The sequence below is a fragment of the Apium graveolens genome, chromosome 3, assembly GCF_009905375.1.
Source record: "Apium graveolens cultivar Ventura chromosome 3, ASM990537v1, whole genome shotgun sequence".
NCBI lineage: Eukaryota > Viridiplantae > Streptophyta > Magnoliopsida > Apiales > Apiaceae > Apium > Apium graveolens.
In genome coordinates this window covers 269,458,372-269,475,290 of record NC_133649.1, presented here as the reverse complement: position 1 = coordinate 269,475,290, position 16,919 = coordinate 269,458,372, and the positions used below count along the sequence as shown (strand labels likewise).

Genomic DNA, 16,919 nt, shown 5'->3' with positions numbered 1-16,919 from the left:
ATCTAACAACTTTAAGGTTATCTTCCTATGGCATAATTGATTATAGCCAAAATATGCCCAATTATGTATTCTGCCTAATTTGTAATTGTGGTTTTGACATCACAAAATCTATAATTATATAATTGTTATCTCTATCATATCTTTATTTATTGTAACAAAATATTGTATGACACAATCTATCTTGGACTACATACCAAATTAACTTCATTTACATGCTCAAAACACATATATTACAACACATTCTTCATCTTAGTTTGATCAACAAATAACAATAATATTACATTCAACATAAAGTCTAGAAATTACAAAACTTAAACTACCAAATGTTTCAATTTCGTACTAAATTCAATAAAACTGCAAAACATCAATCACAAACATCACCAAGCAAAATATTGAACAAAAGTAATTGCACTTTGCAATGACCACAACCTGAATTCCATATGTGTGACATGGTTAAACGTTGATTATAAAATTCACTTTTCTTCACGGTACTTCTTTTTCACAGTCAACTCACAAAGTGAATACCAAAGCTGTTCACCAAAAGGATTTCCTTCAATCCTGTTTATCGGGTCTTTATTTCTTGTATTTGGACAAAATTTAGAAAGAGGGAGCAAATTGTCTACATCCGATATGTACCAGCACATATCCTCAAGCAAATGAACAATGTCAACTAACTTTGATTTAAGATCAACCATTCCAACAATATGAGACATTTCTTCAACAACCTGATCTTTTTCATATGGTCTGTACACGGCTCTAAAAAAGACAAAACTAAAATAAGATGGAAAATGATTACCGGAGAGAAAAGAGAGAGTTTGGAGATTATGATCCACATTATTTTGCATGATTATGGAACGGGTATAGAGCATCCCAATTAAGCTTCTACAACATCTCTTTAACTTGGATTCGGCTTGCTTTGGTGAAATAGGCCATCAACAACTTTCCAAACATTTGAAAGCAATCAAGATCGTATATTATGAATGTAAATAATATAGCCATAATATCAGTATCAATGGTGAAAATGTTAAAGTTTGCCATGATGTAGTGAAAATAGTGATTTGGTAATGAAGCAGAATTAGAATGATATCTGATTATGATAAGGTCTAAATGCAACAGTTATATATGTAAAGGCGGGCAAACTTGGAGTTCTCCAACTCTGTATAAATATAAAGTGGTTTATGTATTCCAATTAACTGCATTGAATGTGAAGAAAAACTTTTCACTTTCTACTCTACTTGAAAGAGTTATAACTTCAGAAATGCGTAAGGATTAAATGGCAGTAAGTTGGATTATTGGAAAATACTAATACATCATTATGACTTGTAATAATATAAACAGTTGCCAAAATATTTTTGCCTTGTGGGAATAAACATAATCATAACTTTAATTGAATAACGTGTCAGTAACAAAATACAGCATTGTAGGTAATCGAAAAAAATAGGAATGGAGAATCCATGTAACATCAAATCAAACATATTTTCACATTCACATATTTACCTCAATAATTATTTACATTGATATATAAAACCCATTTGTACATTATTTTTACATTTTTACATAAGGATTCAGTACTTATATGTAATTAACAGGAACAAACATAAATAATTGAACATGCTTAGAAATTCACAACAACACCATCTTGAACTGGTTCAGGGTTATCAATTTCAACATATTGAAATCGGGCTTGTGGAGGGCCAATACCTAAATCCATGTTAAGAAAATCTTGAATGTTGTCAACAGGTCGGTCCAATGTCTGCAAATCATGGAGATTTTGTCTACGAATAGATGCCAAACGTCTTGCAACAGAGTTCCTTTACGGATGTACCAAATTAATTTCGTAACGAATGTTAGGATCATTAAGACGTGAAAGGATAAATCTGAAAGTGTTCCTAGTATGTGGTGTTATCCATCCTCTTTGTAGTACTTGCATTCACGGTAATCCTGTATATTATCAGTCTCAATGATAACACATTCATACTGGTCTTGAAATGCTCTACGCATTCCTATCAAAACAGCCCATAAAGCACTATTCAGATTAGTTAGGCCTGGAATGGTGCCATATGTTAATCTAAGAACAAAGCCATTTGAATCTCTCACAACAACGCCAATGCCATTTCTATTTTGGCCTTCAAGAGCATTCTGAATAAACTCACCGTGAACATTTATCTTGATCCAACCTTGAGCAGGGAATTCCCATACACGTTCAACATGTTCCATGATTACCTGTTTTGTGTTTTTGGTATTCTTACTAAAACGTTTAAAGACCAACTAATATCAACCATAGTGACAGACTTCTATATATACAAAAGAAGGTACAGAGATTTGATTGTTGGGGAATGGATGTTGAGTTTTATTTATAAAACTATTTTTTTTCCTTAATAACTAACTTCAAACAGTTATAACTATATAAGATTAACTACCTGTAACGTATATAACAAAAAGTAGGAATCAAAAATTTGGTGTTCCTCTTAACATTGCATTAAACATTAAAAATGTGATTATCCAAAATTATGAATTAAACGACAAACAAAACCAAAGAGCAATCTTCATAGATTATAATATAAAAACAAACTTGAAACAACCGAAAATAATGTTTAGAGTTCAATGTGATAAAGAAATATCATAAATAAAAGCTTAGGAAATTGGATTGCAAGATCAAATGATGCATCTATGCCACAAAACAGATGTACATCATCACTTCTCTTGTAATATTAGAGCATTTTAATGTATGATACGCATACGTTAAGAGATTAACTCAAAAACTATTATTACTATTTACCATTTTTATCTTCTTACTGACGGATTTGCAAGATCCAGGGGTTTTTGAACTCTCAGCCTGATCAAATGACTATAATGCAAACATTTAGTCAATAATGTTTAATTATATTCCAAAATATGCAATAACAGTAATTTATGAAAAAATTCTCATACCTCTGACAAATCAAGGGTAGGGAAATCAACATGATTGGATGATTCAGAAGTTGACATGGCATACATGTTTGAATTATACATGTCTTGGGTCTTGATGATAAAATTTTCAGAAACATCTTTGGCTGCATGAACTTCAACAACAACAATAATTTATTTGTCGTCCATGCCATGCAAAAATGCAGGAAACACTTTAGCAGCTACCTCTTCCTGTTTTGATAATTAAGCCATCAACATAATTGGTCTGTATTGCAAACAATTTATAATATGGAAACAAATTTAAAAAATGTAATTGATTGAACCTATGAGCCATTTCACAACATGATCCATGAGAAGAATGCTCCATGAAAACAATTGATCCATAATAACAGCCTTTACACTGAATCTGAGTGAAAAAAAATTATTAAATAATTCAACATTTCGTAATCCAAAGAAATTGTACCAACCGAATGTTAAATATATTATTTCCTATGTGTCAATACCTTTTTTCAGCAACTGGAAAAGTGCGATTATATTTACCGTATTTAAATCTATTCCCAACTTCAACAACTTCTAAATGACATTTGCTACATGAATATGAAAACCAAGGATGTCCTTTCTCCAACTTAGCAATTGTCAAACCACGATACAATTTCTTCTGCAATTGATAATTTTGAGGATAATGTTATAAATGAAAATTATATTACATATAAATCTAAGATAATTGTTAGGTCCACTAGGTTAATACAGAGGGGGGGTGAATGTATTATCGCTCGTTTTTCAAATAAATTTGCAGCGGATAAAGATACTATGAAAAACAAACACAAATACAAGAGCTTCGGGGGATTGATCTTATATTATTAAGAAAAATCTCCGAGTGGGTTGCTTACAAACTTTGTTACAAACGTGAACAAAGCAACAATAACTCTACACACTACAAAATATAACTTATCAAATGTGTGTATCGCTATCACTCTAAAACGCAATATAACCTATCGGATACAAGCTATAAATACAAGGATTTAATGCTTTTGAGTGTTCCTATGTAAGACTAGAATTCTGTATAAAATTCAGCAGCACTTCACTTTGTAAATTGATGATTTGATAGAACGAATCTCCAAAAAGCGAGAGCAACGCTAATGTTTCTGTTTCTGATTGTGATTGATTATTCAATTCACTGTTGAACTGATAGATATAGGTAGTTGAATAGATTGGGAGACGTGGCAAGCTATCGTCCAAGTAAATAGATCTGAACATGTGCAGTAGTCGAAATCCATAAGTCGAATTAAAGTTGCCTTGATTTTCAGTAGTCGAATTGGAGTTCAAGAGAGGAAATGACCTTGATTTATAATAACACCTCAGAAGTCGAATTACTCTCTTACACAATTCGACTAGTAGTACTTTAGACTCCTTAGAAATAGACTTTGCAAGAATCAAATTTGTACAAGTCGAATCCTTAGAGCTAGAAGTCGAATTGATATGCAAGGAGACATTTGACTTAGATTTTTCAAGCTTTCTTCCTCTAGTCAAATTCTTAGGAAGCAAAATCGACTAGTAGTCCCATCACACTTGTGCAATTCGATTTTGTCTCCATGGAAGTCGATTTCTTCCTTTTCCTTTACTTAGAAACATTTTGCAACTCCTTAATTTCGACTAGCATTTCCTAGAATCGACTTCTAGATGCATAAGTCGATTTCCAAGATTGTAGAAGTCGAATTCTTGTTTCTTTGCCTTAGAACAATCTCCAAGTTATAGTAAAGACTTTCTTCTTATAATTCTTTCCACTTGATTGTCCTGCAACTCATAGAAGTTGACTTGGATTCCTTTTGAGCTTGCACTTGACTTCTTATACATTCTTAAACTTGATCTATACAATCCCTGAGTCATACCACTTCATGTCTTCCTGTCTTCTGAGCTTCGTCTTCAATCTTTGAACAGTTTTCTTGAATACGAATATCACTTGACAGTCCTTCGAATGATAGTACTTAGATTCCTTTCACGGATCACTGACGCCTAGTGCAATGGTCTGGTTCACAGACGACTAGTTCCGCTCTCAGGCCTTCAGTACTATAGACTATACAATTCACTGTCAAGTCTTCTACCATATCAAATCAGCTTCACTGAAACCCTTATGACCTTCACACCAATCCAGATTGCTACTTCGAATATCTTCAACCTTATTCCTTCGATGAATGAACATATTAATGAACTTCCTTCGAACTTCTGTTGACGACTTCTTCACTGTAGCTTTCCAGATCATTGTGTATATGTCAAGTCTTCTATCTTCGTACTGGTTTCAATGGATATATGATTATTTGCAAGTCCTGTCTATGTTGAGTTATCATCCTCTGCATTGTTGACATAGATGAATCTATCTTTAATCTTCAACTCCTTCTATATCCAACAATCTCCCCATATTTGGCTGTTGAACCAGACAGTCAAATTTATACTAGAGAAGTATCAATTTGGAGGATAACTCAACTAATCATAACCAAAAATCTTCAATCAGCTTTCAACATTGATGTCCTGGACTTGGAAATAATACTATCTTATATCTTCTACACTCATACTCATTCAGCTCCAGCAGAGAACAACATATTCTCTCCCTTTAGTAGAAATGCAAAAGATACGTCTTCAAAATCTCCATATTTCTCCCCCTTAATAATCAACATGAGTAGGTAGGAAAAATATCTTAGGTGACCTATCCAGTCTTCTTCTAAGTTGAAGAAGGTTGCTCCCCCTTAGTTGAATAAGGATATCCACCAGTTTTTGTTCCATATTTCTCCCCCTTTGTCCAATACTGGGAAAAATGTTTTTATGTTATGCTATATTTATTCTCCCCCTTAGTTGAGTAATCCTTCAAATGTAGACTACAGAAACTAAATCTCCCACAAAGTACAATTCAGAGAGAAAAGAAGTTCCAGGATTCTCAACTCAAGAAAAGAACTACCCTTATATCACCAAAAATTCCCTTCTAGCTTCCTTATATCTCCCAAGAAACAGAATTCCATAACCAGAACCAGGAGAGAACCTCATACAGAAAAAGTCCTCAACCCCAGATCATCACAGCATTCTTGAGAATATTAAAAATAAAACCAAGCTAGAATAAGAACAGGTGCTACAAATTTCCTCACAGTGCAAGTGTGTGATTTCTGTTTAGTGTCCTCACAGTGTGTTTCACTCCACTCTACACTCAAGTGTTTGAACTCATCCTCACAAGTGTTTCACTCCACTCAGAGCTCCAGAAGTCCAACAATGAATGTACCTGCAAGAAAATCGTTTTCATAGAAAAGTTGCCTTCCATCTTCAAGGATGAAAACTCTCAGTCAAGAGATTCAAAAATATTCCTTCTGAGAGGGGAATTTAGGATTCTATATGGTGGCAGAATTCCTGATATCCCCCAACTTCTATGAAGAAGCATACCTCATGAGTTAGAAATCCGAGATTAAGATCCAGAATCATAAACAGAGTCAGAACCAGAATCGTAATTAGGATCAAAACCCATGAGTTGCAATTCTATAAGGATCATGTCCAGATTTAAATTCTGGGAAGATAATCAATGATCAATGATAAGCCATTAGGGATCAATGATTTCTTCTTATGTCACTTAGACATGAATCAGAGATAATGGTCTTAGGATAAACCAGAGTACCAGAATCTCATCAGAGTTAGAATCCATATGGATCTCATATTTAATCAAAATTAAATATCAAGTTCTATCAGTGACCTTGAGATGGTTTAATAAACTTGCTCCTTCAAAACCTTCCTTGTGTGTGAAACTCACACGTGCATTGAAATATTTGAGGTAAGGTAGTGACTCTCATTCAGATGCCCTGGCTGACAGGCAAATTTTCAATAGAAATACAACCTGTTGAGAGAATGCTTCTAGTAACAGTTTCAGTGCCTTTTTCAGCTTTACATTCTTTTGAGAGAATATAAATGGGCTTTACAATAGTCTCAGAATTTGAATACTCCACTACTTTGTGAGATATAGAGCTATAGGGTTGACCTTTCCTTCCTTATATGGTGCTGCTTGGCACTATCTCCCTCACTCAACTCAACTCTAGTTATCAAGGTTCAGAATGCAACTGATCATGTGGTTTTCATGTATCAGAGCAAAAGCTTTGGATAAATTCTGTTTGAGGAGTATTGGTTCTATGACTTTGGTCAGAACCTATTGGTTTGATAGGCTCATAGTCAGCTTCCTAAGCCACTGGGGGCAGTTATAAGTTTCAGAATACTAGGACTGGGCCTTAGGAATAATCCATAAAGTTTCAGAATGCTTAAGGATCAAGGAATGATACCTTAGAAGTACCACAGAGAACACAGGACAGGATCTACTACCAGAGATCATTCAGTGTGTGATTGTGTGGTGTTTCAACTTGAAGTACATTCTGAAAGATTGGTCATACCTGAACTTTACCTTAGCTGCTTTTTGTGCTTGGATATTCAGCGCAAGACTTAAATAGAAATAGAGTTAGTAGCAATGGTAAATAGCATCATGTATTGATTTAGAATTGAGTAAGTAGAATAATTCTTTCTAGAGAATGTATAAGAGCCACATGGATGAAACATGTGATAAAGATGGAGGAAATACTCTACTCATTTTAGTTCTAAACCAATATAAAGGGTTATCTAGCATATAGCAATCATATTTTGTCAAGTATGTATACATGCATAAATATTTTATGTATCAGAGCAAGAGCATGCATACATACAAGACCAATAGACATTATGATCTAAGACAATTAAACATAATTCATGCTAGGAATAAATTTATCTGAGATAGAGTGTTGTTAGGGAGAAAACACGCGCTAATAACACACGCAAGTATACGCGTTCACAAGTAATATAGAATACTTTCTAGTTCATTCCCACAGAGACTCAGGACTAATTATGTTCAATTAACTCACTCACCAGTGTATGATTACTTCTCAATGTTAAGACAATAACACTTAGATTGATTAACTAATTATTAACTACAATTAACTACTATAATTAACCACTTAATTAACACTCGAATTAATAATATTAAAACACTCATTGGATCACAACTTCATTACTACTTCCTTCAATAGCTATTGTTATTACCCTTAGCATGCAACAGTGATGATATTAATCGAATAACACGAAACTGATAAAAGCCAACTTTCATTGTACTAGTACCATTCTACCAAACATCCACAATTAAGATAGAAGTTGAATAGGCATCAATTATGTTGAGTCCCTATATGTCTACAGAAATTGACAACATAACGATTTAAGCACAAGTTATTCCCTTCGATTACACAGGGCGAATAAAATGGTTAGAGTTACCCACTAATCATGCATACTCGTACATGAACCTATGCTAGCATGGCAAGTTCTAAATCTCAAGATCCACCGTCACTTCACAAGAAATTAACACCCTATCTTATATGTTCGCGACGCACATAAGACGAATACGCACAACCAATACTAGATATCATACAATCATCACACACTAAGGTATTAAACAATTAACTAAAGAACTCCATAGTAAATCTGTTACGACCCCATGATCACGATTAGCCCATGATAGCACTCATCGTCATCATGGGTTCATATGAAAACATGATAATAACATACAATAATAATAACTAAAAACTACTTATATTAAACCAGAGTACGCCACAAGAGTAAATAGGTTCAAAGTAAAGCAAACTAGCATCCAACGTTACAACGAAATAAAGAATCACAAGAAAATATGCTTCCTCTTCGTTGTGTTGTGCTAAAACGGTATTCTTCCTTATCTCTTTCGCTCCTTGATTAATACAACGATCCAACCTTTGTAAAACGTCTCTGAAATCTACTTATATAGGAGTCTCATAAAACCTAGATAACTCAGAAGTTGGAAGCCAAATAGAAATAGGAGTCTAAAATATTTAATCTGAAAATACGACCCTGCGCGGCCGCTCAGCATTCCTGAGCGGGCGCTCAGCTTCCTGCGCGGCGCTCAGCTTCCTGCGCGGCCGCTCAGCAGAGCTGAGCGGGCGCTCAGACCCATTCTAGAAAATACTCTGTGTTTGCTCCGTTTCTTCGCTGCAATCTGTTCCTATCTTCCCACTTGCAATGCTAAACACATGCCAAGGCTTATAATTGATGAATTCTCTCCCGAAATGCAACTAATACCCTGAAATGCACAAACACTAGAAAAACGCATCAAATACACAAAATACTTGATTTCAAGACACCAATTTAAGCTATTATGAGACGTTCTAAGTGGTATAAAATACCACTTATCACACCCCCAAACTTAAATCGATACTTGTCCTCAAGCGTCACAGACTCAAAAACAAAATAAAAACATGCATGAATGCAATCTATATGAAATGTAGCAATCCCCCTTACTACGACCAAACCAACCAACTTACGACATCTCAACAAATACAATTAGGCGAATAAAGATTAATCAAATCATGCAAACTAACATACAGCCAGAAACGTGGTGTGTGCAGATGCTTAACAGATATGCTTCGAAACTAGATCAATTATCATAACTCAACTATCCTCAAGGCAATCGCATGATTATACAAAGAATAAAAATTCTAGGCACAAAGTGACTTATAACACTTCAAGAATCCTGGAGCTTATTACGGAATCATGCTTTTATTTATAACAACAAAGGCTTATTTGACCGTGCAATGAGTGAGGTCCACAAAAGACTTATACAATAGCATCCATGTAGCGAGCGTTAGGTTAGCGGATCCCAGACTATAAAAGCCTTAGTCACTAGGCACAAAGTCCCCTAAGAACTTAATAACTCGAATACCAAAGAGCCCACTCGTGATCAATTATGCATTAACTCTTTATTATTTTTTTTCTTTTTTTCTTTCTTTATTTTTTTCTTTTTTTCTATTATTTTTCTTTTTCTTTTTTTCTAAATTTCTGAGCAAGTGCGTTTCGCTCCCTCTTGCTCAACCCTAGACTACTCGCATAAACATACGAGCCGGCTACTAGCCATTTGAAGCCTAGCCACAATTAGCAATGAATTCCATTTTTCACTCCATTCTTTTCTTTTCATGCCTTTTATCACTAAGAATCTATTATAAAATTCTAAGCATAATCAATAGATTAACCTCGATAACCATCGAACCATAACAACAATCTAGTCCTTAAGCATTCTCTAAGATTTAGTGAAATTACAAGTGTTTCTAGCATGCATATCAACCTACACGACTCAACATAACTTTAACGCTATCACTACACTCGCATCAACATCACAAATCAATTGGTAAATCAGCGCAAAAGGGATCATGGTATATGCATGAGCTACATGATAAATAAAGCTATAAATAATAAAAAAAAACTATATGGCAAAAATTATACAATTATATGAACTAAACTATCATGAATATGCAACTATATGACACACACACACAAAATATTCCTTAACTACCACCCCCAAACTTAAAATCTTTACTATCCCCAGTGAAGGTAGTAGAAAGGAACATAGGGTATACCTACTCAGAGAGATCATCATCATTATCACTCTCAGAGGGTGGTGTATCAGGAGGCGGATATGCAGAGTCCTCACCAAAAACTGGCCACTGGATGTCAGCTCCAAGGACCTCGAAAAGCAGTCCCAAGTGCAAGGGTGAGCTCCTGAGCAAACCTGCTCTGTATCTCATACATAGCGTCCATCCTCTTCGACAGCCTCCTATACTGGGCATCAGCCATCCCAGCACCCTCCTGAGCTCTAGAAGAACCAGCCTCATCTCGCTTTGGCCTCGCCATGGTAGCACCTCGTGCTGGACGCCCTCCTGGAAGACGATAACCCAGCCCATGCTTCTCAGGCTCACCACCGGTCCACTCCTGCATCGCATGCAGAGTCCCGAAATCAATAGGAGCGGCCGGCAACTGCAACTGTTCATGAGACGGCCACTGAACTCCCACCGCTCGGCAAAGCTTGGTAACCGTGGATGCATAAGGGATGTTCATGTGCTTAGCTCCCCTCAAAAACTTCAGAATTCATTGGTAGATGAACTCACCAAGGTCCACATAGTACTCCTCAATTAAAATTCCCCACAACAACTGTGCTCTCTCAACTGTGACCTCATGTGCATCCGAAGTAGGCAAAATATTAGCACAAATAAAAGCATTCCATGCACGGGCATACCTATTCATCGTGATCGCCGGAAAGTGACGATACTCGTTAATCCCAGTCTTGAAGGTCCAAACTGTGCCCGACCTACAGAGAGTGGCACAAATCAAATCCAAGTCAAAATCATCAGCAGTCTTCTCGTTCCAATTCTCCTCTGTGGGCTTCCTCTGTCGCTGCCCAATCACACGGCGAATCGCCGCAGGGTGATAATCAACAGTCATCCCCCGGACCACAGAATACCCATTCTTCTCAGCCTTCACGTTCGCATAGAACTCGCGAACCACGCTCATCGGCACTGCTTCAGGAGATTCACAAAAAGCAATCCAACCCTTCTCAGCAATCATAGGCAACAACTCACCATCCCTCCCCGATGGTAAGAACCCCTCTCCTTCAAAATCGGCTTACCCAAAAGCCTAGTATACTCCTCCTCAGCATCCCTATCATTCAAACAAGGCCTCGCAGCAGTATCCCTCGAAGAATCAGCAGTAGGGACAGTGTTGCTGCTATCGATAGTCCTAGATCTCTTGGGTGCCATCGAAACTGAGTAAAAGTGTTTAAGATTTGTGTGTTTGGGTTTGGGAGAGAGTTTAAGGTTTGAAAGTGTATGGGGAATATATGGGATAGGTGTATGTATATATAGGGTAGGGATTAGGGTAAAATTTGATTAGGAGTGGGTTTTGAGGGTTAAAAACGTGGGTAATGGGAGAATAAATCATGGGTAATGGGGCTGTAAATTGTTTTTTTATTTTTAAGATTTTTTTTGGATTTTTATAGGACTTAAAAAAAAATTCTTCCAGTCGGGCCCTGAGCGGTCGCTCAGCAAAGCTGAGCGGGCGCTCAGCTTGCTGAGCGGTCGCTCAGCAGAGCTGAGCGGTCGCTCAACAGAGCTGAGCGGGCGCTCAGGGGTGTTCTGGAATTTTTTTTCCTTGCCCTATTTTTCTGATTTTTTTGTGGTTTTGGATAGGTTACTAACTTCTAAGGGTTCCTTTAACAACAAATCATGGGTTGCCTCCCACGAAGCGCTTCTTTTTCGTCATTAGCTTGACATAGCATGTGTTACTCAAGTTGACAATAAAACGGCACTAACCACTTCCCGGTTTGCCGTGTCCCCATAGTAGTGCTTCAAACGCTGACCATTAACCTTGAATGCTTGGTTCGGATCATTCTCAAAAATCTCCACGCTCCATGTGGAAACACAGTTTTGACAATAAAAGGTCCCGACCACCTTGATTTCAACTTCCAAGGAAAAAGTTGGAGACGTGAGTTGAATAAAAGAACTTGCTACCCCGGCATGAATAACTTAGGATGTAGCTTCCTATCGTGCCACCTTTTCACCTTTTCCTTGTACATTTTGTTGTTCTCGTACGCTTGGAGTCGAAATTCGTCAAGTTCATTAAGCTGAAGCATTCGCTTCTTTCCAGCTGTATCTAGATCCAGGTTCAACTTCTTTAACGCCCAATAGGCCTTACGCTCAAGCTCCGCAGGTAAATGACATCCCTTACCATACACAAGTTGAAACGGGGACATCCCAAGTGGAGTCTTGTATGCTGTTCTGTAAGCCCAAACAGCTTCATCGAGCTTTAAAGACCAATCCTTCCTTGACGGACAAACAACCTTATCTAAAATGCGCTTGATCTCTCTGTTAGACACTTCTCCTTGACCATTTATTTGCGGATGATAGGAGTAGCAAGCCGATGATTCACATTGTAGCGCTGCATCATAGAAGTAAACTTACGGTTGCAGAAATGCGACCCTTCATCACTTATGATTACTCGTGGCGTTCCAAACCTTGTGAAAATCTGCTTATGAAGAAAATTCAACACTACCTTTGCATCATTTGTCGGTAGAGCTTTGACTTCTACCCATTTTGAGACATAATCGACTGCCAGCAAGATATACTGATTATTGCAGGATGAGACAAAAGGCCCCATAAAATCGATTCCCCAAACATCAAAGACCTCGACTTCAAGCATCACATTTAACGGCATCTCATCCTTTCTCGTAAGATTTCCCACTCTTTGGCAACGATCACACCTTAAAATGAACTGATGAGCATCCTTAAACAAAGTAGGCCAGAAAAAACCTGCTTGCAGAATACGAGCTGCCGTCTTTTCACCACCATAGTGTCCACCATAAATTGTGGAGTGACAGTCTCGTAATATCCCCTCCGTCTCACTGAATGGGATACATCTCCTGATGATCTGGTCAGCTCCCTGTCTAAAAAAATATGGTTCATCTCACATATACCACTTCACCTCATGTAGAAACTTCTTCTTTTGAGCTGTGGTCAAATTAGGAGGCATTATATTGCTGACAAGATAATTCACAATATCCGCGAACCATGGCTCTTCCTCTTGAACTGCGAACAACTGCTCATCCGGAAAAGATTTGTTGATCAATGTCTTATCATGTGAAGTAGACTCGGGATTCTCCAATCTAGAGAGATGGTCAGCTACTTGATTCTCAGTACCTTTTCGATTCTTGATCTCTAACTCAAATTCCTATAGTAAGAGCACCCAACGAATGAGTCTCGGCTTCGAATCCTTCTTGGAAACCAAATAGCGAATGGCCGCATGATCAGTGAATACTGTCACCTTTGTCCCAAGCAAATAAGATCAAAATTTTTCGAAACCAAAAACTATAGCCAAGAGCTCTTTCTCAGTAGTGGTGTAGTTCATTTGGGCCCCGTTTAAGGTCTTGCTAGCATAGTAGACCACATGAAAGAGATTATTCTTGCGCTACCCAAGAACTACACCTACCGCATAATCACTTGCATCACACATCATCTCAAAAGGCACTGTCCAATCAGGTGTTGTAATAACTGGTGCAGTTATCAAACTCTTCTTAAGAGTCTCGAATGTCGTTAAACAGTCATCATCAAATTTGAAAGGCACATCCTTCTCAAGCAAGTTGCACAATGGCTTAGATATCCTCGAAAGGTCCTTGATGAAACGCCGATAAAAACCCGCATGACCAAGAAAACTACGGATTCCTTTCACAGAAATAGGTGGTGGAAGATTTTCAATGACTCCCACCTTGGCTTTATCCACCTCAAGACCCTTGCTAGAGACCTTATGCCCAAGAATAATGCCTTCACGTACCATAAAATGACATTTTTCCCAATTGAGCACCAAATTAGTTTCCACACAGCTTTTGAGTATTGCACGAAGATTATTCAAACATTCATCATACGAATGTCCAAAGATGGAGAAGTCATCCATGAACATCTCGACATTATTTCCAATCATGTCAGAGAATATAGCCATCATACATCTCTGAAAAGTGGCCGGTGTGCCACATAATCCAAACGGAACTCTGCGAAAAGCAAACGTGCCAAATGGACAAGTGAAGGTAGTCTTATCTTGATCCTCTGGTGCAATACAAATTTGATTATACCCTGAGTAGCCATCCAAAAGACAATAATACTCATGACCGGCCAACCTGTCAAGCATCTGATCAATAAACGGAAGCGGGAAGTGATCCTTCCTTGTGGCCTTGTTCAACTTTCTGTAATCCATGCATACTCTCCATCCTGTGACTGTTCGAGTAGGGATGAGCTCGTTCTTCTCATTTGCTACCACAGTGATACCTCCTTTCTTAGGCACATATTGCATGGGGCTCACCCAAGAACCGTCAGAATTAGGATAAATGATTCCTGCATCCAGCCACTTCAGAATTTCTTTCTTCACCACTTTTTTCATGATAGGATTAAGTCTGCGCTGTTGCTCAACAGTCGGCTTACTACCCTCCTCTAGCAGAATCTTATGCATGCAATATGAAGGGCTGATCCCTTTGATGTCAGCTATAGTCCATCCGATAGCCGATTTGAATTCTCTCAAGATCCTAAAGAGCTTGTCCTCCTCACTACCTGAAAGGTCAGATGCAATAATAACAGGTAAAGTAGATGCATCACCTAAAAAAGCATACCTCAAGTGTTCAGGCAATGGCTTAAGCTCCAAGGTAGGTGCTTCCTCAATCGATGGTTTGAACTTTCCTTCAGCATTTTTGAGGTCAGAAGTACCAAGAGATTCAAACGGCATGTCTAGCTTTCGCCTCCAGGGAGAAGCATTAAGATATTGTAGTTGCACATTGCCATCCTCATCACCACTGTCAAAATCACCCACTAAGGCCTTCTCTAATGCATCAGACATTAGCATATGATCGAGTTCTGAAGTAACCGCAGAATCAATCAAATCCACTTTTAAGCACTCCTCATCTTCTGTAGGGAATTTCATTGCATTGAATGTCACATCCTGATCCTGCACCAGCATAGTAAGTTCACCTTTCTGCACATCTATCAAGGTACGGCCTGTAGCCAAGAAAGGTCTCCCCAAGATTATGGGAATCTTCTTATCTTCCTCGAAATCCAGAATAACAAAGTCTGCAGGAAAGAAGAGCTTATCCACATTTACTAGCACATCCTCCACTATGCCTCTTGGGTAAGTAATAGAACGATCAGCCAATTGTAGAGACATGTAGGTGGGTTTTGGATCAGGCAAATTCAACTTTTTAAAGATCGACAACGGCATTAGATTGATGCTTTCTCCCAAATCACAAAGGCACTTGTCAAAAGACAACTTGCCAATGGTGCAAGGAATGTGAAGCTACCTGGATCTTTAAGCTTTGGAGGTAACTTTTGTTGCAGCACAGCACTGCATTCTTCCGTTAGAGCAACGGTCTCAAGGTCATCCAGTTTCACCTTCCTTGAAAGAATACTCTTCATAAATCTTGCATAACTAGTCATTTGCTCCAGAGCCTCGGTGAAAAGTATATTGATGTGAAGTTTCTTGAACACCTCCAGAAACTTACCGAACTGCTTATCCAGCTTTTGTTGTTGCAATCTCTTAGGGAAAGGTGGTGGAGGATAGAGTTATTTCTTCCCTATATTACCCTCAGGCAGAGTGTGTCCAACAGTAGTCTTCATTGGTTCCGCCGCTTTCTCCTTTTCCTTAGCTTCTTCATCTCCAACTTCAGCTTCTCCTTCTTTTGCTTTTTCAGCATCAGCAACTTTTCCAGACCTTAAGGTAATAGCCTTGACTTGCTCTTTATCTTCCTTCCTGTCTGGCACTTCAGTGTCACAGGGAAGTATGCCAGGTTGACGATTGAGAACTGCATTGGCTATTTGACCGATTTGATTTTCCAAGGTCTTGATAGAAACTGCATGACTTTTGCATAACAGCTTAAGTTCCTCAAAATCAGCACTAGAGGATGGAGCTGCACCTCCTTGTTGAGGATATGATTGCCTTTGAGCATAATGCTATGGTTGCGGGAATCCAGGTGGATTGAACTGCTTACTTACGCCTTACTGATATGGTTGCTGAATAGCATTTTGATTATTACTCCAACTAAAATTTGGATGATTTCTGTTGTTAGGATGATAAGTAGCTGGCACAGGCTGCTGTTGTCGCTGATAATTGTTCACATACTGAATAGATTCGTTAACAAGAGAACACTGATCCGTAGCATGAGAACCTGCACAAAGCTCACAGACCATAACTATCTGATTGACTCCATAGGTAGCTAGAGAATCGACCTTCATAGACAGCGCTTGGAGCTGTGCTGCAATAGCTGTAGCTGAATCGACTTCCAGAATACCTGCTACCTTTCCAGGCATCATCCTTTGAGTTGGGTTTTGATGCTCATTTGCAGCCATAATCTCAATAAGATTATAAGCCTCAGTATAGCTTTTGGCCCACAAGGCGCCTCCAGCTGCTGCATCGAGCATGGGCCGAGATTGGGCCCCCAAACCATTATAGAAACCAGTGATCACCATCCAATCAGGCATTCCATGATGTGGACACTTTCTCAACATCTCCTTGTAGCGCTCACAAGCTTCACACATAGATTCTGTAGGTTGCTGCGCAAACTGAGTAAGAGCACTCATCATAGC

General features: G+C 38.1%; 1 non-coding gene across 1 annotated transcript; it reads left to right on the top strand.

Moving 5' to 3' along the window:
• Nucleotides 1-16,812: 16,812 nt before the first annotated feature.
• On the top strand, nt 16,813-16,919 carry LOC141715744 (small nucleolar RNA R71). Its single transcript, XR_012572495.1, has one exon. It is a non-coding gene; the product is annotated as a small nucleolar RNA R71 (small nucleolar RNA).